Below are 23,454 nucleotides of genomic sequence, written 5' to 3' on the forward strand. Positions count from 1 at the left end.
ACAGGTGGTGTCTTACTGGAAAGAGATAAAAAGGGTTTTGCTGCAGATCACCTGGGAAGTTTGTGTAGCAGTGAAAGCAGATCTCTGGACTGAAACTCCTTGTGCTGTGCAGTAACCCTTCCTGTGTAAGAATGAAGGATGCCAGAAGGGATCTAGTACCTACAGGTAAAGCAGATTATTTGATGTGTTAAAAAAACACCATCGCTTCCAGAAAATAAAACTTGGAATTTACCTCTGCAAAGATTCTCTCAGATATTTGCCCCCTGTTAGTCTCTTAGTTTACCTTCTGGCATCAAGTAATATGAAGATTTTATCTCAAGATGTCAGTAGTGCTTGTCTCATGTTTTAAAGATTAACCAACTCAAATCCCTGAATATATTTGTCATGGTAATTTTTTTTTGAGCCATGTAAAATTGCTAAATTTTGTTCCAAGTGTTTTTTTCAAATATTTTTTTCAAAATGTAGGAAGACATAAATTCTTCTTTTCCTTCAAAGACCATTTTCTTATCTTGTAATTCCAAGCCGATGTTTGAATAAGATTATTTAAAAGGAAAATTAGACTGATACAGTCTTTCAGATGCTAATCCTATGAAATCTACTGCCTTTGACGTTTTTCCTGAGTGAATTCTCACCTTTTCCTGACACATTTGTTTTAAAAGAGAAGTAATTTCCTATCAAGCATTCTAAAGGTGAACTTCTTTGTTATTTTTAACTGCCAGGTTTTTCTAGGTCCTTTTCCACACTACAAGAGTTTCTAACCTTAAGGCAAGGTGGGGACAGATGCCTTTGAATGAGTAAGTAGGAACGGGGACTTAAATGTTCCTGTATGATCTTGCCAAGTGTATAGTATAAGTATATAAGTCTGGGGGCCTTGAGGAAACATTAGTCTGTGGTAAATGTTAAGCTGATGCTGTGGCTCCAAAGTCTCTTCCTAGGCGAGCTGCCCAAAGGAGGGGGAGCTGTGGAGTGCTGGAGGGCTTTGCAGAGGGAGCCCCATGCCTGAAGTAAGCACCACTGCACCTGGGCTTTTAGCAGGGTGCCTGTGAAAGCTTCAGAGCCGAAGATCTTCTCACTCAGCAGGTAATGCTGAGACACAGTCTGACACGATCTTGCTTCTCAGGGTGAAGAGGCGCTCCATCCTGTGGAGCTCAGGCGCAGCAGGATCGCTCTGTTCAGGGCTGCAGCAGAGAGTGAGGCTCTCTGCCTGTTCCATGACAGGTGTGTTTTTCCTTCGTAAGAGGCAGCATTTGGGAGATCCTAATGAGCTGGGAGCTCAGCTAGAGATTGTGTGAATCAAGAGCTCTTGTTTGCTGCAGTGGCAGATGTTGTTTCTGCAAGCAGCAGACATGGTTACTGTCTGAGCAGCCTTAAGATGTGACAAGTGTTATCTGCTTGGAAATTTGTCATGCTTGACCCCAAGCAGAGACAGACTAAAGCTTGTCAAATAGGGATAGCCTACAGATGTGTTGGGTGCTTATCATCCAAAATCACAGGGAGATTTTTTATTAAAAAATGAGAAAAAATGAGAAGCAGTTCAGTCATTTTGAATCTGAAGTCCTTAGTAAGGCTTAATTGTCTTGAGTTGTTATAAACCTGAATAATAAATGGGATTTTTAGGAATATAATCGTATGTTTATCTTCAGGAAAGAGATTTTTTTAGTTGGTGTTGCAAAAGGAAAAAAGTTACAAGTTCATTGAAATACTGTTAAGATTTGCATAGTCCTTGTTTAGAGTTTCCTGAGAACTCTCTGTTTCAGCATACTATTGTTTGCTTGGGAAACCCCCACATACCTAAGTCTAGCTGCAGTTAGTTTAATAAAGGAAGCTGCATATCTTCCAAGTGGTGTTGAAGATTCTGGCCACATATTTGAAAAAGCTGGTGGAGATATGGGGCACCTGTTGCTGGTTACATACCCATACCTGGAGGAAAAAAAAGTAATGTAAGAGAGAAGTACATCAAAAAGAATATGGAGTTTCTTTTATTCCCTCTAAATCACACAAGTAAGTTTAATCTAGAAGGTCAGAAGTGACACACCATTTTTTAAACTGCTGTGACACTTGACTAGCTTTTATGGACAATGGGATGCTTAGTTTTGGTCAGTTGTTAGTGTGGTGGTGCCTGTGGTCCTGAACTCTTAGTAGTCACATGGAAGACACAAAGTCAAGTAAGCTCAATTTCTTTTAAACAAAAAAAATCCCCACGCAAAACAAACAAACAAACAAAAAACTAAAGCAAAAGGACAGAAGGATGGGTAAGGGAGACATGATAAACAAAAAGGTTGAGGAGCCTGCACAATGATAAGAAGAGTGATGTATTTTGGATCTGATAAAACTGTAGTGCTCCTTCATTTCTTCTCTTTAACCTGTAATAGCTAAACTGAGATGAAGAGCACACATTTTCAGGCAGGGAGTAGATGCTGTGTTTTCAAGGCAGACTGCTCTGCTTCCTCAAGCCATGCCACAATCGTATATTTCTGTGTTACCTTAAAACCTTCTTTAAAGTTTCAGGAAGTTCTAAGGAAGAAAATAGCTTCCATGACAGGAGTCAATTAGAGCTAACTGTGTGTTATTCCCTGTGTTTCTGATTTTTTGTTTTCTGTTTTAGTATAGATTTTTTTTTTTTTTTCAGTTTTAGTATAGATCTTCAGTGGCAATCTTCAGAACTTTTACTTGTCTACTTCAGTTCATCTGCCCTCTAGATAGAATTTTTCTTCTGGATGTGTTTTATCTTTGTATCACATACATTATTTGCACAGGACATCTTCACTCCTACTGATCTGAGGAAGAAAAGTGGAAGTGTTTTGTAATTAGAATAGCAAATCCCAACATTATTCTTGAAGTATTTATATCTGGCTCTCATGAAATGGATATAGAGAAGTATTATCTATCAGTATTTACTTCCATTGTAAGTATTTATTGGTAGAAGGAGACTGACTTTCCATTGGAAAGTTAAAGCTTGAGAAAATATGTTACTGGAAGCTAGATAATAATAGAAGTGCTTGAGGTCTCCGAGCTGTCGAACATATTAAACCATACTTAGTGATCTCTGTCACTTTTAAAGTAACAAATATGCTGAAGAAATTTGACTTGTGCTGAATAAAACAGCATAACATAGGCTAATACTAGACAAAGATCTGAATGCCTTCCAAAATTGATTTCAAAATGTGAAGAATTCTTGTTTTGTGGTTGTACAGATAATTCCATATCATTTTACATATTTGTCTGAATTGAGATATATATATATATATCCATATGTGTGTATCATGCTGGTAAACATCAAGAAGATGAAAGGTGATGATGGAATATCAGTGACTTATTTTGCTGTCCACTGCCCAGATGAACAGTAAATCCTGAATGATAGTTAAAAAAAATTCCTCAAATTAATCTAGATACCTATTTAAAGACTGATTTGTAAAAATTTGCAAGCTACTGGAAAAATACATGAAAGACATGAGTCAGTAGAGATAGTAGTGCACTACACATTGAAGCTGACATCTTATATTGCTGCATTTATATGTGAAGGAATGTAAGTGTGATTTTCTTCATATGCCACCTTGGGAATAACTATATCAGCTGTCCAGTGATCACACTGCTAGAGGAAATAAGATAATTATTTCATGATGATTATCATAGCAAACAGCAAGTAGACTCCAATGCACAAAACCTTACAATAACTTCTTCAGGTATAATAATAAATAGAGAAATATCAGCCTCTACAGTTTAATGATAGTTGAATCTCATAAGACTCCTAGTACTAGGTTTGCTTTGTTGCTTGGGGTTAGTTTTAAATATTTTTAATTTGTTTTTGAGGTTCTGTGAACTTACCTGAATATATAAAACTAATATATATTTCACACACAAATATATATATATTGGATGAAAATAGTACAGTTGATGAAACAGAGAATGGAAAAAAAAGGGCTTGTCATAGACAGTGAGGAAGGAAAGATCTGGGCAGGGAAGATACCACTTATGGAATACATTTACCTGTAATTATGTCAGCCATAGAGGCAGTAATGCATTGCTGTATCACAAAATAAAAGGGTATGTAATGAGTCTCTGTGGAAAAGAACCACCCAGGAGATACTTTCTCTGTGTCTGATTTGAGAGCTCTAGAAAGTACAGTGGGGTATTGGAATTGCCTGTGAAGTATAAAACAGCATCTTGTTTTATATAACAAAAAGGTGATTTTTTGGCCATCTATTTGTTTAGTATATCACAAGAATCTCTGAGAGACAGAGACATGGAAGTCTCCCATAGTGCATTCAGATTTATATAGAGCCATGAAGTTAAATGATTATGCTGTATTAAATGCCACAGTCTCAAGTAATTTCTCAATACATTTTTAAGTTATGGGACTGGAGTGTGTAACTAAACAACTGTCTAGGAGAATGAAAAGTTGTAAGATATGTTTTTGGTTGTAAAGACTTCTTGTAATGGAGCTCTTTTAAAACTATTCTCTAATATAGAACTCTTAACATAGAACACAACAAAAAAAATTAATACCTGGCTGAACTTTGAAAATATGATGATTGTCTCCCCAAGAAGAGAACAGCAAAAGACTCATTATGTGTATTAAGATTGTTACAATGAGTATCAATCATTGATACAAGATCAGACTATTGGCTAATGCTTTCTAATGTCTCTTAGGCACTGTCCCTGCATTCAAGTGTGGCACATACACTTAACCACTTTTATTTCCTTCTGCAAGCCTCACTTGAGATGCTGTAATTGTGTAAAGAACATTGCTGACCAAAAAGACAAGAGTCTCAGGGGCTGATGTCTTAGAAGAACAGTGTTTTAGAGCAAATTGAGACTTCTTGACAAGAGCTCTAGGCTTTCTATTTCTGAGATACACAAAGTCTGTAAACAACTTACATATGCCACTTGCTTGGTGCCAGATGCTTGCAGCCAGGTTGGTTGAGTCTTAAGAAGCTGAAGGGAAGAAAATGTATCCTGATTTGAAAATATTTTTTGTCTGTTTGGTTTTTTTCATGGAGTAGTTTTTTTTCTCAGTGCAATGGGAAGGTTGAAAAGGGGATTGGTTCATGTAAAGGTTATTAAAAAATGCCAGTATTATCCATTAGACCTTATTTCCTTTTGCATTTTTTCCATAATGAAGAAGCAAATTCGGAAAAAAGCCCTAGTCTGCGTTATAAACCAAGGGAAGTGTCTATTATGATGAATGTAGTAGGCTTTAAAAAATAAGTATATGCATTTGTATTTTGTTGTGATTCACAGCATAGTGAGAGGGCACAACCTGATGATAGTTATGATTCTCAGAATTTGATCTACAACATTAACTCTTAGTTACCTTTTGAAAAAACTTGCATTTTTTCCCGAAATGGTATAACCAGTGTATCCCATGACTTCTTAGGGCTGCTTTCCTGTGTTTACTTGTACTAACCAACTAATCTCTATTATGCCTGCATAGTAGAGTGCATAGAAAGTTGCACTTGTAGAGCACATATTCCATATTTTTGTATGGCAATACCTGACATCAAATCAACATGAAATACACTTATTTCCTTGAAGCCTATTAATTTTTAGTTTTATTAATTCACTTTGATGGAAGAAATGTTAATGAGCAGGAGTAAGGTTTAGAAGAGTTGTTGGTAAATAAACATCTTTTAGCCTTAAATCCAGATTGTCCTTTGTATTTGCATCTCTATAAAGAAATAAGCAACTTTCTTCCTTCTCTGCCTTGTGACAGCCTTGTGAGCCATCTGTGAAATCTGCTGGAAGATGGCTTAGGCATGTCTTTCTTTGCATCAGTCCTGAAGACAGTCACTTCTAAAAGGTGGTTGTCTCTAAAGATCGTTTATGTGATACAGCTCAGATTACTAACGTGTGTTCGAAATATGAACACATCTCACGCAACACAGATTTATAATTAAGCTCCTATCAAAATTAAGCCTTGCATAAGCTAATTAGATATTTTTAACCTGGTGAGACTGTATGTTTAACAACTTCAAAGTTATGGCTGAATGTTACTCTTATGAAGGGGAAAATATAAACAAAACATTAATTTGGGAGCCGGGGTCTTGGGGTGTGTGTAAGAGATCTTTCGGAAGTAACATGTTTCAATGGCATCACAATGTTTTAAAGTGCAAATTCTTACATATCTTTTTTCCTTCTAAGATCTAGTTGGTCTGACAGCTCTCTAAAGGACTATGACTGGTGAAGATCTGGTGTATGGTATTGCATCAGTTCTGGGTTATGATACTGTTCGTTTATGGGAGAAAGGCACAACTCTGATTCTCATACTTTTGAACCCTATCATACTTGGAACATTTTTACTCTGTTTGCTTTATCTGAAAAGAATTTTTTTAGTGCAAAACCAAAGTACCATACTTATTTTATGTGCAGGATTGTAGCACCAAGTGTGCAGATATGGATATAAACCAGTGAATCCACCTGTTGAATTAGATCTTACTCTCAACTCCATTTCCCTTTTTTCTTGACTGAATAATCATGTCCTTTGCTCACACAATGATAAGAATTCTTTCAGAAACAGTTAAGAATTATAGATTGAAAGGCAAAAATTTGAAGTCATATATTTTTTTTTTCCTGGTTCAAATTCTGTGTTTTGGCTTTCATGGGTTTAGCACATAATTCCAGTGAATATGAAAGTCAAATATGTATTTAGTGTCTTACGAGTCAATAAAGACGAAGAAATTTTGTAAGGAAAGGCGTAATGCTGTTGGAGGGGAGCTGGTGATACCACATCCAATTTCCCTCTACACTGCCTGAGTAGACCTGAAATCATCTGCTTTCAGCAATTACCCTGACTGTTTTGAGAGAAGATTAGCTTAGTAGTGAGTTATGTTATTGTAACCTTATTTTTAGGTCTTCGTGGACTAGAGGGTTTTCGGAAGCGTTTTGTGGAAACACAGCATGTCAGTGGTGATGGAGTAATGCAGGTAGGGCTTAGGGTTGCCCCTGTGTGTGCATGAGAACTGTCAAATGTATGCCATTTACAAAGCTTTATCATGGGGAAATTGAACAGTTTTATTTAGTAAAATTAAAAAAATAATTAAAGTTACTAATTACTTTAAGCAAGAAGCTATTCTCATGTTGTTTTTGTTTTTTTAAATTGAATGGAATGTCTTCTGCCAGGCTGTCCTCCCAGGTTTGGCATACCAAGGACATGCAGGAAGCATGGCTGGTCCCACCTGTGACTCTGTGCCATTTCTTAGGAAGTTTCCTGTGCTTGAGAACAAAGGGATGAAGTTTTTCCAGTACAGAATTGCTCTAACTGATAAGGGCTACAGACAGGATGAGCCAAGACCAACATTAGAAGTAAAGGAACATGTAAGGCTTCACCTTTAACTTAGAAGCAATTAATTAAGAAAATTGCCAGACTCTTTTATATAGTTTGGTTTTACCTGGTGGTTGTATGATTTTTTGGAGTTATTGTTCTTGTGTTCACATAAGACTTTCTCAGATGCTTGTGCTAGTTAACTTAGAGTGAGTCTCCAGTCATTATTTAAAACACCTTAAAATGGCATGAAGTTTTTGCAGATATTTTCACCTGTGAAGATTTAAAAAAAATAAAATTCTTACAGTGTGGGAATAATAAATAATCTATTAGAATCACACTTTCTTAAAAAAGAAGCCTTTGCGGTGATTAACTGTATTCATTCTTTTCAAAAGTATTGTTACCCATTCCAAACTATGAATATTCATGATTCATTTATTTTTTTCATCGCTTATTTTCCAAGCATTTAAATATTAGAGAAAGTCATTATATGAATTAATTCCTTGCCATTGTCACTGTTTCTTCTCATTGTTTTTGCAAATTGCAGATTGTGATGTTTCAAAAAAGTCATGGCAATGGAACCAACGAAGACAAGGAGTTTGATTACTCATACAATGAAACTTGATACATTTACAGAGAAGATTATGTGCTGAGGCTGGTTGCACTTGCTGGAATTTATACTGGGTAGCTGAAGTGAGGTCTTTCAGCCTTATATTTTATAATCTGGGCTGGCCAGTGCTCAGTACCAGACACCACACTGCTTGAAAGCCAGACTGCTGGTTTATGTGATAAATAATAACATTGGTTATTTATATGATAAATAATAACATTGGGGCAATGATTCTTTTTTTTTTTTTAATCCTTCCTGAACAGGTTAAGTACATAGTATGCAACAGTAAAATTGTAGTGGTGATAAAATTTGTCAAGTACCTGGATTTGTTTGCCTCTCTCGTTTCTAATTGCCATTCTGTGACTCAGAAGGGTCCCTCCCCTAAATTCCATGGTTAGCCTTTGTTGTAATTTTATTTTCATTTTCATCTATTGTTTTTGCCATAGTCTGCTGTCATGAATCCTGTTTAAAAAACCGAAACCCAACAAAACAACAAAAATCCCAAACAAAATCCCTGAGTTCCAAAAAGAATCCCCAAATCCCAGGGACTTTGAATTATAGTGAACTGTGGGGTTTGGAAAAATACTGTGTTTCATGTGTTGTGTGAGGACATAAAGCATATATGCATGCTTGACCCTCCAAATTTGATCAAGATTGAGAGATGCTTGAGTTAAATGATCAAGACTTCCAATGTGAGTCTTCTGTTCTTAAATTTCAGAGTTGAAAAACTTCAGCTTGGGTGGGATGTCTAGTTGTCCATATGGTACAGGATGTTATTTTCAATATGTTGCCCTCAGGAACTGTTCTAACCAGCCTACATTTTGCAGTGTTGTCACTTAAATAAGAAATTAGGACCACGAATCAAAAAGTTTCTTAGATTTCTGGGTACTGGATACAAGTGATTTTGGATGCATTATATTCCTACACATGGAAACTTAAAGAAGAGCCTAATTTAAGGTTGTCCCTATACTCTAAGGTACTGTGTTTTATAAAAAAAAAATCCTATGCTGCTTGAAACTATTGTTATTGGAAGAGAGGAGAAGATACTATCCATTAGACTTCCTCAGACACTTAGAGCATCAAGATATAAAATAAGATGCTCAAAGCTGTTTTAACATTTTTGTAAGACTGGTTTTAATTCACAATTTTTGAACATTCCTTCAACAATAATAATACGACTTCAAGATTTATACTGCTTCTAATCTTTCTAACACTACATCAAGTATCTGAAAAAAAAAATGGTGCTCAATTCCTTTCAAAAGTATTAAATCCAAATGTGAAAGCAGGTTCTCAACATATACAAATTATTAGGCTTGTTAAAATTACTGCCTTCTATAAAAGAACTATGAAAAAAACCCTAGCTAACACTCAGGACTTTAGTGGTTGTCATATTTCCATTTTTTATATTTTAGACTTCCTTATGCAATCTCAGCTTGCTTTGCTTTCAGTTACCTGGAGGTAAGACCTCCCTAATCTTGGATTCATGTTGCTACTGGATAAATTTCAAGTGCTGTATTTTGCTTGCTGTTACAAGCAAAGGAAAAGGGTTTTCCTAACATGAGAACAAAGATTGAAAAGCTCAGCCTTGCTTCTCTTTATGCCGATATTATCAAGGTTTGCCATGTTTCTAGTGTACGTCTGTGGAGGTGTATTCTGGTAGCTGATAGGAAAAGGAACTCCTTATTCTTTGTACTTTATTGCCATCCACCACATTTGGGTAAGCAAAAGATTGAACTTGCTTTTCAGTTAAAAAAGGAAAACAAAAGAAAAAGGAGTGCAGCTATAATATACATATTTACATTCAAATTAACCTATCCTGTGTGAAGAAAACTTAGTTGTAATGCTAACCAAGGAAGTATAATTATTCAGAACTTCTGTTTTTGTGTGTGTTGTACATCACCATTAATAATATGTAAAATGCAAGCCTCTTTCCCTCTTTTTAAAAGACTGTGACCTGCTTTTTAGAGGCTGGATAGCAACAAGTGAGAGAAAATAACCTAACAGCTTGCTTTCTTCACTGCCAGCCTCTAGGTTGTGAAACCTACCACATATTTCCCAACTGCTTGTCTTTGATCTCATGTGTTTTCTTCCTGTAATAGACTACACTGGTTATTTTGGTCACCCACCTAAGGGACCACGTAGGTCCTTGCTGTGGGTTTGTGGTAGTTGCTATGTACAACACATCTCTTCAGTGGACTCCACTGGATTTATCAGCTGTTGTCCTCTTGTCAGAGTCTGCCTCCACCAAACTCTGTGGTCTCTTCTCAGACCTCTTGTTTTTTCTAAGGAGAAGAGCCTTTTTTGTCTCCACATAGGGCAGACTCTCCTGGGTTTTTTTGTTGTCCACTCATGACTGTGGAATCCAGCTGAGCTGTGTTTAAAAAGCATTTCATTGTGATAGAAGAATGGAAAATGGGGAGGTGAACCTGTGTGATAAGCTTTGATCTAGAATTTTCTTGCATTCAAATGTCTGGTCACTTAGAAAATTGGAGAACATAAAGGGACAGACTTCTAAATTCTGTATGTAATGTGAATTTTATGCCTGCTGCAAATAAGACTTGTTGCTGAAATTCTGTCATATCTATAAATGAAAAGGTTAAATTTAACCTTTGCTTCAGGAATGGACCTTCGAAAGCAATGTGGTTTCAATCTCCTAGAACATTTAAATTGAAGGGCTCTTACTTGGAAAATTTCAGGTTATTTTCCCAAATTGCTGCGTATTTTGCGTCACTTCAGGCAATATCTCCTTTTCCAGATTTTCATTAATTTCAGTATTACTGCAATTACTCCTGGAAAGACGTCACTTGGAATCCAGTTGTCCTACAAAGGCAGGATGAAAAGTGCTCTAAGTGAATGGGCAAAAGAAGAATTTGTGGCAGAAGATTTCTGTCTGTATTTGACAGAAATCAACCTGTGATCCAAGCCACAATCCTCGAATGAGGCTTTAAGTGAGAACTGGTGATAGAAAGTTGAAACAAAGAATTGCTTTCTGTTGTAAAGAGGTTACACATGCTGAGTCCAGCATACAGAAATGAGAAAGTGGTTTAGCTTCACTGAGCTCATAATGAGGGGAAAGTTTGTGAGTTAAATGTTCTGCAGGGTATTGTCTGTTTCACATTTAAGCAGCCTGCAGATTTCAGTTCATTTCATCACTCATGCAAATGTGTATTTTTGTTAGATCAGCAAGTATTGTTGCAAGAAGTAGCATGCTTTGGGATGCAGGGTCTTTCCCTTTTTTTAAAGCATGTTTAAAAAAATTGGTTGTTATTTTAGTCTAACCATGTTAGGAATTGGATAGCTTAGGGGAAATGGCTTATGTGATCTAGAGATGTGCTAGCTGGAGATGGAGGTAACTGCCTTTGACTCACTGGGACAGAAATAGAAGTAGCACTCCGTAGGGTCAGAAGGGAAATTTGACATGGAAGTCCATTTTTCTGTAGAATCACTGTGAAGACTTTTGTCAACAGCAAAAATAGCCCCCTGAAAACCCTCGCAGAAAGCAAAACAAGGCCACCATAGCTTTCCATTCTGTGGTAGAATATGGGTGGGTAAATCATTAAACTGTTACATTTTCTAGGAAAGATAAGCATACTGTAAAATAAAATTTCTGAGTCAATTTACTGTGTATTTCATATAAATTTAGTATGTTGAATATTTTCCTTCACAAAAGAGGACTTGCTGGTTGCAAATTATTTTTGAAAGCTATTTTATTTATCTGCCATGCAACTTGTTCCGTGGAAAACTGTATCAAACATTCAGAGGATGCAGATTAATACACACTGCTGAACTGACTGATGATGAGCCTGCACATAAACATAAAAAAATCTTTCTCCATTCACTCTTCTTTGTATTAGATCACATGCATATACTTCTAGAATAGATGGTACCTGAATTTCCTCATTAAGTATCTAGAGAGAGTAATCCAGTTTCCCAACAATCTTGCAGAATTTGGTAGCAACTAGAAATTATTTGATCATCCATTACATTTGAGTTTATGGTGCCAGAATTGCTGTTCTATACTTGTGGTTAAAAAGACAGACCCCTAGCCAACTGCTAATATGCTCACCTTTTACTACAATGGAAAGTGATGTCAAATACAAAGAATATATGCCTTCAGGATATCATAACTTTCTGTAGGCTATGGTTTGTTTTTCAAATGATGTTTTTTGCTTCATTAATGGCATATCAAAATTATTGTGGTCCTTTGATTTGAGTAAATGACATGGAGTGTAAAACAGGTGTGAGCAAAAGTTAGAAAATAGCTCAATCCAGGTTGAAATTAAGTTTACAGAAGTACATGCAAAAATTCAAATTTCAGTTTTTTAAAAATATGTTTTTTACTGTGTTATGTTGGGTTTATTATTTCAATATAAAAATATATTAATTGCTATATATTGCCATATAGCAATAACTTTAAATTTGAATAATTACAAAATCTTTAAATGCAAGCGTGTCATTATCAAAAGGTCATTGCAGGACTTGAAGTTCCCAAGCACAGAAGAGTTAAGTTTCTAGCTTATATTTCAGATTTTTTAACACGTGATTTTTATGATGGGAGCAATGTAGTAAATCCCAGATTGACTAAGGGGCTATTACTTTATACTTTAGAAGATGCTGGACTTGCAGGCTATGTATAGTAGCAAACAGGGCTAGAGTTTAGTTGTTGGCATTGTCTCCTAAGATGCTTTGGCTTATACAATTAACACTTTCTCAAACAGTATTTAGGGACAACTTAGGACCTAACATAGGTCACTGACAATTTCTGATAACTAGTGTAGATAAGGCTTCTGTTCCAAAATAGAAGGGATTTTTGCATGCATGCCAAAGCACTTGCTCTCAGTGGCACAGAATAGGCTTGACACATTTAATCTGCCAGAGTTCATGTAACTGCAGAGTTCTCAACTGAAGTGCTTCCAGCATCACTTGTGACGTTCAGATGGGGCTGAAAATTGCAATGAATGTAGAATTTCACCATATCATGTTAAACAAAAATTGGAATTATAATTGCTTGAGTTATTTCTTTTTTCTGTCATTATCATAAAGCAGAGAATTTCAAAGAACTTCACATGGTTTCAAAAACCTAAGTTTAATTGCTGGTATTATGCAGCAGGTGAGCCATTATGGGAGTTTATTTTCTATTTTTAAGAATTTTCATTGTTTTATAAGTCTGAGCATTGTAAAGATTGCTCGCATTTGTAGAGAATGGTTTATTCCATGTTAAATGAATCTGAAAGTTGGTAGGAAGAAAGAATAAGGAACAGTACATTAGAGACATGGAAGGGAGAAAAAAAAAAGATTAATTGAAACAGAATTGCCTGAGGACCTTGCTTTGTGGCTTTTCTTTTTCTGTGCCCAGAAAAGTTTTAATAATTATAAATTAAGTGTTGTTTTTGTCCTTATCGTTACTGCAAACAAACTGCTATTTGAGGTGAAGCTTTAAAGGTAAGGACAGTGGTGACTTCCTGGCATTTGATATATCTTAGCCAGGCTGCCTCTTTTCATGCCAGGTTTGGATTTGGACTATTGGTTAGATTTTTCTACCCCATAATTTTTGACTGACTGAAATGTCTCTTAAATCGCAGTAGATTGTTTCCATAAAGGAATATTACCTAAGCTCTGCAACTTTTAATTAAAATTTTTTTCAACAATGTCTTCAGGGAAATGAGAGTTGAGAACTGATGATATTTCATAATTCCATTAATTCTTCTGGAATAAAATACTATTCAAATCAAAAGAAGCAGTAAAGTTGCAAGAGGAACATATAAACCTTGAGAATATAAATAAAAACCCCCAACATTATTTTTGCACCTCTTTCTGTTCCCTGGCAAGATTGCAGAGTTAAAACCATCATCAATTACAGTTCACAATTCACAGAGTGGGATTCAGTGGAGTTGGGATTTAACCCAGTGACAAAATTCCCATTGACCTTATACATGGGATAGCTAAGCAGAGAGATGAGCTACTCTCATCTCAAGAACAGCATGAGATTTTTGTCTTCTAATCTTCTCACCTGAGCCTGTGCTAGGAGAGAGATTTCCAGTGGGTATAAGAGCTGGCTTAAAGAGGAGAGGGAGCTCAGATTTGTGTTTTTGCATGCTCTCATCTGTCAGGGCCTAAGTGAGTTTGTGCACGTTCACCTTCTGTCCTCATCCAGTGGTCCTAGAAAATAGTTATCTTAGCCACAGCAACTAGCAATGTAAACAGAAAACTCATGACTTCTGAAATTAATTTTGTTTAATGCACTCATATTCTTTCAAAATAAGAAAGGATTTAACTTGATTTCACTAGTTTAATCCATTCAGTAAAGAATTTTTAAGAAGAAATGGCTTTGGTTTTTGGTTTTTTGGGTTGTTCTCTCCGCTTCCCCACCCTCAAAAGCCTGATTCAGTAGTCCCTATTTATCACAAACTAGCTGCTTAAGTGTAGAGACAGGGGTGCTTAAAATAAAGAACATCTTAAACTGCTAAATATTTGTTTGTGCTGAATTGGATTGAATGTAAGCTTCAAACAGTAATTAAAGTTGTTTAGTGAATTAATGATTTCTTGTGAAGGGGAGTAAGTTAATCATTGAGGAATTCAGCTCTATTCTATTCCAAAGTGCCAAAATGAAGGGAAAAAAATTTCAGAACAATTACTAGCAAAATTTTTTTGTAGTGAATATTTGGAAGCCATCCACAAGCTGCTTTAAATTTCTCACTTCTATGAACTCCTTTAACTCAATTAAAAAAAAAAAAAAGTACCTCTAATAAATATTGGAAAACAATGTTTGCATAAAGACAGGAAATTTGAATGTTGAGTTCTAGACAATATAATGACTGTCTCTAAATTGAGACTAAGGTATACACAGCAAATGTACTTATATTCTGTTTATGAGGCCTGAATGATTTTTAAAAAATCATGACAATGTATGCTAGTTAGAAGTTAGAGAAAGAAGCTACAATAAAGATCTTGAAAATTATACTTTTCCTTTTCTTCCCCTCCATACATTGGAAAATATTTTTTGTTTGTCCTTCTGTGTTCACACAAGCCAAGCACAAACCAATGCATAGATGTGAGTGGAGATAATATGAAGAAATATTTCAGCTTTAATCTTGAATTCTATCCAGTTTCATTCAGGAAAGAAAAAAAAAGAAAGTGCTTCAAAATATTTTAGCAGAGAAGAGGAGCAACTTAGGTTTTTTCCTTAACTTAACTATAGGCTGCCTTAAAAATAATCTTTTATTTGTAAGAAATATAAGAATAAATAAATAAACCAGCACTGTAAAGAAACACTATTTTCTAGCTTTACTTGTTATGATTGATTTAGATGCCTAAGCTTTTTTAACTGTGTTCATACCTCCGAAGGTATAACTTAAATGTGTTTCTGTTGTGTTGCCAGAATTTTACCACAATTAGCACCTCACCTTGTGCACGCTGGAAGTCTCAGGGTGTGAGATAGCAAATAAAGAGTTTAGCCACTGAAGGCATTTGATAGCACAGCAGAAGCACTTTGAATGAGTGCCCTGATGAACAAGTCACAGAATGAAGATTGAGATGCAAAGGCCCACTGCTTCAGGGCTTCACCAATATTAGAATGTTTCATCATATGCCAGGCATTGCATGGTGTGTGAAAAGACAAAGCTCAAACACTAATTCACAAGCATGTCTGTACTTAAAATCAATCATATGAGTAATTCAGTTGAGCTTTGGGAAACTAAAATGTTCTTAAAGCCAAGCATGAAAACAGTGGAATAGGAAAACAGACTCTGATAATCTTAAAGAATTAATAAACATGATACACTAGCTATTAGATTGGAAGTATGTAATTGTTTCATATGTGTGTTTCACTGCATAAAGCTTGAGCAGTCTGTGCTGTTTTCTGAAAGTTTCCTGACTATGCTGAAATTCTAGAAGCAAAACAATGTGATACCATAAATCAAGATGCAATAAATGGTTTGGCCTTTTTGTTTGCCATTTATAAATGTCTGGTTTGCATTTGCTGTGAGAATCACAAATGATACCTCAGGGCACAAAAGGAATTAATGGAATTAAAACTTGCTTCTGTTGTGGAATCTTGCTATCATATTTCTTGTGTCAGTTGTGCTTACTGCTGGGTGCTGTGTGATTTTTCTCAGCAGGTGGAAGAGACTCTTGCCCTGCAAGTGACGTTGTTAATAAGCAGATGAAGTTTTAGGTAGAGCATTAGTATATGGAAGGTTTAGAAATTCAGATGATCAGCCATGTCAGCTTTGAAATTGTCACAATGAAAGGAAGCTACATTATTTTTTTAAAATTAGAATTAGAATTCTAATGCAGATATAATTTTCCTGCTGTTGAGTAAGCCAGACAAGTAGAAGAAACATTTTAGTCCATAAACTAACGTCTGATCTAAACTACACAGCTGTTGTTCATGGACAAGTGGAGCTTAGCTGTTCTGTGCAGTAGTGCTGGTCCATCTGATTCTTGTGGGTTCTCAGAATTTATTTATCTGAGCAAAATCTTGGTTTTCAAAGCCCAGAATTAGATCTTGGCTGCTATGATAAAAGACACAATATGAAGATCTAAATGAATTATGGACACTGTATCTCTGTAGAACAGAGAAAAAGGAGAAGAATGAGGTTTATGACTGCTGATGTTTCATGCAGGAAGGGAATGACTTGAAAGTTGAAGTCCTGGGCTAGAGGTGTCCTCATGTATTCTAAAAAGTCAGAAATTCTTCAGGAAGAGACACCACAAGTTAAAATGTTGTATAATGTTTTGATTCAGAAGTGGGCCCAGAATCTCCTGGTGTTTTCATCTTGTAGTTGCCGTTTATTTTCCCTTCTGGTGGTGTCTCCCCAGCTTCTGCAAGTGAAAATACATGATTTACGGAAGATTTGGATTCCAGCATGTTGATTCCCATGTTTAGCTCTGTGTTCTACTTGGGGTTGTGTGAAGTAGTGTGGCTTCAGCCCATGGACTTCCATCACATACTTGACAATGCTCTTCTTGGTCACTCATCAGCTGTCATCAGAATCAGTGTGTGCAGCTTGCTGTTAGTACTGCAGTCAGAATTTCTTCTACTAACCTTTCTGCTGTTCTGAAGTTGTAATCCCTCTGGACATTTTATGAAGTGCAAGTCTAATTCATCTGCTGGAGAGTTGTCTCTTGACTCTACAATTTGTAGTGGACAGCTGCATTTTTGAAGTTCAGTGAAGACGTGTCACATTGGCTCATCTTAATCTCAGTTTGAGATTCATTTAGTTCGAGGTCCTGTGTCTTTCAGAAGGAAAAAAACCCACATCATCAGTGTCCACAGCACTGAAGCTGGGAATGTGCAAGGAACTCCTTGTAAAGTGGCTGTTTAATGCCTATGATAATTTCAAAGTTAATCCTAGTTGTACAGTGAAATAGCATCTGTAGGAATTTTGAGCCTAAGATGTAGGACTTAACGAAAATACTTTATTTCCAGTCTAGATTATGAGAATGATCAGTGATAGCCAAAATTTGAAGGTTGCTTGTCAAATACTACAGAAAAAATTGAACTGCTTAACCTCAAAGAATTTTAAGACTCCACAGCTTATTACATGTGAAATGAAATTTCTGATTTTGGAAATATAGAAAGAATACTTTTTTTTTCTGAAATACTAGCATCTGTGTGATCTTGACTGTACTACTTGTAGAAATTTGTAAGATAAATATGTCAAGTATTACCAACAGGATTGGTTTTGATGACTTGATTAAATTAGGTTTAAGAGAGTCTTGTCACTTAGAAGTTAGGTTTAACAATGAAGTTGATGAGAGTATCTGAACAATATCTAGAAATTTTTCTGTATGCATAGAATTCAATGGCATTGCTTAAATCAATCTAACAAGAGTTAGAGTTAAATAAATTCATTTTAGAGTTAGAATTAAATAAATTCATTTTAGGGTTAGAATGAAATAAATACAGATAAACCCTGTAATCAGATTGTGCTTTCTTCACTTCACATGGAGTTCAAGTATTGTCAATAATGTTTTAATTTCTGACTTACTTGTATGACATATGCATATCTAAAAGTACCTCCAACAGGTATTTTTTGTTTCTTTGACTCATGTCTGTTTGTTTGTTGTCCCAGTTAACCATATTCCTTTCACCGGGGATATCCATTGGCATGTTTTTCTTTGTGAAATTACTCGTGATTTTTAACAATATGCACCTCAGAGGTCTTACACAAAATATTTTTCTTCTTTAAAATATTCAGGGACATTAGTTGTAATGAGAATGTGAAGCATTGCATCCTGTAAGATGTGTCAAATTCAAAATCCATACTGGCAATACTGGTCTTTTAACAGGCTACTTGTACTTAATGGTAAAAGAAATGCTAATGACATGAAGGAAGCAGAGAATGATACAAATTAAAACTGGAACAAATGTTGCTTTGTAACAGATGGAGATGAAAATAATGTGTATAATTTAAAGCCACAATAAATAAATAAGAGAAAGCAACCTGTGAACAAATGCTTAATCAGTCTGTGCTACTGAAAGCTCTTCTACAGTTCTAAATTTTTTTTTGTTCTTTTGTGTACTTTTTCATATCACATCTGGATGTTTAGAACTTTATCTTTTGTGCTATGAATCACCTTTTGGTAGGTTTAAAAATTGCATGTTATATGTTAGATACTGTCCTAATCTAGGTGATACATCTTAGTTGGATCTATTTTTTTGAAATGCAGATAAAAATTGACAAATGGAGTTAGAACCTCTACACAATTTTTAAGTAAATTAGTTTTATCTGGTAAATATTTTTGTGCTTCATGAATCAAAACTCAGATTATGGGATAATGCTGTAAAATTTCAGAAATTGTATTAATTTCTGCCTAGTTCAGCACTCAGTAAAATGTGGTAGACATTATTAAAACTTGTCTTAATTATTTAAAAAAAAAAAAATCAAACCCTCACAATGTTACTGAGATATTGAGAGAACCTAAATTATACGCTAATTCTGTGCAGGAGTGTTCCCCAAATGCTTCTTTTTGCAATATGTTGTTGTTTCATATTTTTAATTTGATTTTGCATTGCTTCTTTGTATGGTGCCCTCATTTGCCTTGATGCTTTATTCTTTGACTTCTGTGTTTGCTTCTTATTCTTCTCTCCAAAGCAAACAGCATGGAATTTAGTAAACAAACAGGAGAAAAATGAATACTCTGAACATTTGTCTTGAATTATTGGAAAGCATGCAATTATATTGTTATTTATTTGCTTACTAAGAACTGAACAGAGAGGAGCCATATGTCCCCATATTTCTGTTCAGCCCCAGGTTTTACACCAGCTCTACAGGTTATATGCAGCAGGAAATAATTCACAACTTCTGTGGCCAGTCTTTTTTTCTTTCACCCTTTTTCAGTACCTTATTTTTTGTCTTTTTAAGTTCATGTCATGGCAACAGTTTCTCCCAGCAGCTTGGAAATATATGTGGCAAATAAGGTTGTGTCAAACAATGTGATCCTTGCTTGTGGCTATTTGGATCAGATAGAAGGTCTAACTTCCATTAGGATACTGAACCTGTCAGCTTTCTGGGATACTTGGGAAAACTTGAAAATGATAAAGCCACAATTTATGTTATCAAGGTGGGAAATATGACATACAAGGTAGGTTATGTCATAACTTCCACTGCTGAACATGAAATATTTCTGAAATATTGTTCAAACCCTCATGAGACTCTACTTTCATAAAATAATAGAAAAGGAAAGGAAAAAACCCAAAACAGAGTAAAAACCTGCAAAATAAACAAAACAAAACAAACCTAAAAAAGCAGCACCTTCAAGTACTTAAGGGTTATGAGAAATAGCTGCCATGACTTAAATTATGCCATTACATTAAGGTTAGTGTCTTTTTCCAGAATACTAATTAATATAATAAAAGGCCACAAATCAAACAGAAAAAATAGGGTCAATTTCTGTCCTGCTCCAAATATATTTCACTTCTGCAAATCTTTCCTTATGCGAATATTGAAAACGCATATGAATAGCTACATATACACAGATATATCTATATATATACACACCACACATAGAACAATTGCTGTACAGCCATTTAGTAATTTACATTCATTTGCTTATGAAGATTTTAGAGTTAGTTCTGTACATGCTGTACAATAGTACAACAGTGCTCACTTTCTAAGGCATCTTAACTGGCATTGGTCACAGTCATACCCAGAAGATGACAAAGAGGATTTGATTCCTTCTAAAGGATGTGTCTAAGCTAGGTGGGATGAATCACTCTTGAGATGCTGATGCTTTTCTCTGAACTAGGGGAATTTTCTCTGAAAGGGAAGCCAAAACTAGATGTCTACCTGTTAGGTGTTGAATCACACATGGTAAATTCTACTATAAAAGCCCTGCATTGGTTGTCTTGCCATCGTTCTGCTGACTATCTTCTGATTAAAGACTGATTGTACATTTGTCTGTTTTGATAACTGTAGTGTAAAAATATCACTCCATCTTCCAAGGAGGAAGCGTGACTTGTTTGTTAAGTGGGAGAGACAGCAGTGTCACAGAAATGACTGAAATCATCAGAAGGGAACCTGCTGGTGAGGAGTAAAACAGCTGAGATGGCAGTTGGGTGTTTTGTTTGTCTGACTGAAAGAAAGGAGTGGAAGCTCATGGGAATGACAGACCACTGTCAGTAGTGAATTGCTCTGAAAGAAAAGAAGAGACATTTTCTATCTTACTTGTCATGATTTCCTTGACTAGAAAGAACATGTCCTCAAAGAAAATCTTTAAAACTTTGAACATTTCTCTTAGTGATTTAGTCGATGATATTCTGTGGTAGAGAGATTTTGTGATAGAAAAGGATAATTTTTCTCATTCAAGCTGTCAATTTGAGAACCTTTCCCTCTAGCTATGAAGGATGGGGAGAATTCAATACAATCTTCAATATTTTAAAATATTTCTGTATGAATAAAGATATTAGTTTTTCTTAGAAATTATTTGCTAGGTTTTTTCATAACTTGATGAGGATAAAAGGTATGTTAAATATAAGAGAATCATTTAGTGATGTAGATAGCAGTTGTTCCTTGAAAAAAATCTTAAAGTTTCATAATTTAGCAGTTTGCTTAACTTGTTTAAGTTAACCACCTTCTTTAAGTCTTATCTGAGCATAACTTTTAATATTTCCATTTTCTGAAGTTATTCTAAAAATCTGAAAATACTTAGTGTACTTTATTTATCTTAAAATAGGCTTTTTAATCTGCAGTAAATCAAGTGTCCTTCTGACTGTTTTGTAGATTATGATGAAAATCTACCCTTCTTGCTGTAAAAACAGTAACAAAACTGCTGTTGAGTATATGATGTTTGCTTTTATTCTTTCTGGGAGCCACACATACTGTACTACCTATCAAGTAATGCCTATGGTTGTATTTTCATCTGAGTTAATAGTTCATTCAAAACAACTTGTTTTTCCTTTCAGCTTTAAAGGGCTAGTTATCTGTGCTTTACAGCCATGGTCAAGATAATTACTTTGAGTCCCTGCCACAGAGAGAAGGAACCCAGTGCACTGAGGTGGGCGTGCTAATCCTTGTGTACGAAGGGAGAGCCTGGGCTTTTCTGATTTTTTTGCTTTCAGTGTGATTAACAATGTTTCAATGTGTCATGTTATAAGGAAATGTTTCCTCCACATCTTTCTTACTGATGTGCCCATTCAGATGAGAAACAATTCAGCATTCATTTTTCACCTTTAAGCACGGTGTAGGAAATTACAGAACTTTTTCTTGGGCAGATCCATCCATTGTGGTGAACCCATTAACTGTGATACAACGGAACAAGAATTCCAGTCCAGAAAGAATGAATGAGGATAGCAAAACACCGAGGCCTGGATTATTCCTCTCTAATGGTAAAAGTTTGAGGGTGGTGTGTCTACTGACTAATCTGGGCTTCCTTGCAGTAGGAGGAGAGAGAACATCCTCTGTGGCACTCAAGATTTGGATGGGCTTGACTGTGCTGCAGAAGTTCCTGTCTCTCCACCAACTGAAAAGGGAGCAGAAGGCAACATTCCTGTTATCCCATATGGCTGTGCGCCCGCTGGGTTTTTCTTGTGTAACCTTTGCAAGCGGAACTCACTGCTAAACATAATTTTAGTGACCTTCAGTCTAGTCTGTTTCCAAAACATATCTGCTATTGCTTTTCCATAAATAATACATCTCTGGCTTGGGATTCCTTCGTCAAGATAGCTCTTATCATCAATTGCTTTATCGTAAGAGGTGTTAGTGCTATCACGTCAGTGGTGAAAGAGACAACGTGATGCAAATCTATCCTATGGCAGCCAAAATAATTACCATGACGAGCACCACTGTGTTCCCGAGGATCAATAGTCTACTGGAATAGTCTGTATTTCTAACAACAAAGTATTCTTTAAAATCCAGTATTCCATTCAAAAAGCCCAAAGGATAAAAGTGACAATTTGAATAACCTGCTTGAACATCCATACTACACACTTAGTATAATGAGTCAGTTGTGGTCATCTTGTTTTAGTAATGAAATCTGAAATACCACAGAAAATAGTGATCTGCACTCAACTGGTTAGTGATGCACAGAGTTTTGTCCTTCTTAACTTATCTGTACCCTGTGCTTACTATAGATGTGTATTAATTTTTACTGTTTGCTGATTTTGCTGTTTGCTTTAATTGCTTCAAAGTCATTGATGTAAAATCATTAAGAAATAGTGTAAAATAAATCTTAAAAATAATTAAAAATTATTTTCTCTTTTCAAGCACCTTACTGAATGAGGGAATTCCTCCTCATGTGAGTAAGTCAGGTGCTTTCTGACTCTGTAGCTCCAGAAGAATTCATTATTTGTGCAACTAGTCTGTAACAGAAGCATGTTAACCTTGGGCACTAGACCAGAACTATCTTGAAGAAAAATGTAACATATGGGAAGGCAGAAGAAAGTGTGTGCTGTGGGAGGTTCTTTTTATGAAATATGGAGCCTCTGTGAAAGCTGCCCAGAAAATTAGGAAAATGGAATTGATCCAAACACAAATAGATTAATAGACACACTTCAACTAGCAACAGAGTTGACAGACAAATTAGTATGAAGTTGCTACAATGAAAGATTCACCACCCAATTTCCATCTTGTATATTGTAACTGGCATATAGTTGTTTGAAAAATTGCTTCATGAAATTAAATTGGATTGTACAGATCTTGTATCTAGTTCAAATTCATTTAGGTGGCCATGTGGATCCAAGTGAAAGGTCAGTGCATGCCTAATTTTCTCCTTAACCCTGAAAAGTGATGCCTCTTGCATGCTGTATTCCTTTATTTGTACATCTGTTCCCTAGGTATTTCTCTGACATCCCACATAATCTGTAGCTAGTTAATTTTTTGTTTAAAATAGATTTAAATTACATTCAGTTTAAAATTCCGTGAATGTTAAACAGCAGCCTCTTCTGAAATGAAGATTTGTCAAAGGCAAAATCTTGTTTCTCTTGAGATGGTAGTAGACTGCTAGTAAATTGAATGGACACGTGTAGGTAGAGTTACCATGTGTTCATATGGCCCTAGGTGTAGGGTGGTAGGAAACTGTTACTTCTTTGAGGTCACTGGCCAAAATGCATGCCTAAATGTTGTTTTTGAAAGTTAAGGAA

General features: G+C 35.6%; 1 protein-coding gene across 2 annotated transcripts in view; it reads left to right on the forward strand.

The window, feature by feature from the left end:
- The window catches only part of SNTG1 (syntrophin gamma 1), a 317,863-nt gene that overhangs the window by 68,977 nt on the left and 225,432 nt on the right, over window positions 1-23,454 (forward strand). The window contains exon 1 of one of the 2 annotated variants that reach the window (XM_059860481.1): window positions 6,847-6,923. The exons of the other annotated variant lie outside the window; for it this stretch is intronic. The gene's annotated coding sequence lies outside the window, so the exon portion shown is untranslated. Of the gene's footprint in view, window positions 1-6,846; window positions 6,924-23,454 lie in introns of those variants that run through there. 2 annotated transcript variants of the gene reach the window in all.

Source organism: Haemorhous mexicanus, chromosome 1 (assembly GCF_027477595.1).
Source record: "Haemorhous mexicanus isolate bHaeMex1 chromosome 1, bHaeMex1.pri, whole genome shotgun sequence".
NCBI classification, from domain to species: domain Eukaryota; kingdom Metazoa; phylum Chordata; class Aves; order Passeriformes; family Fringillidae; genus Haemorhous; species Haemorhous mexicanus.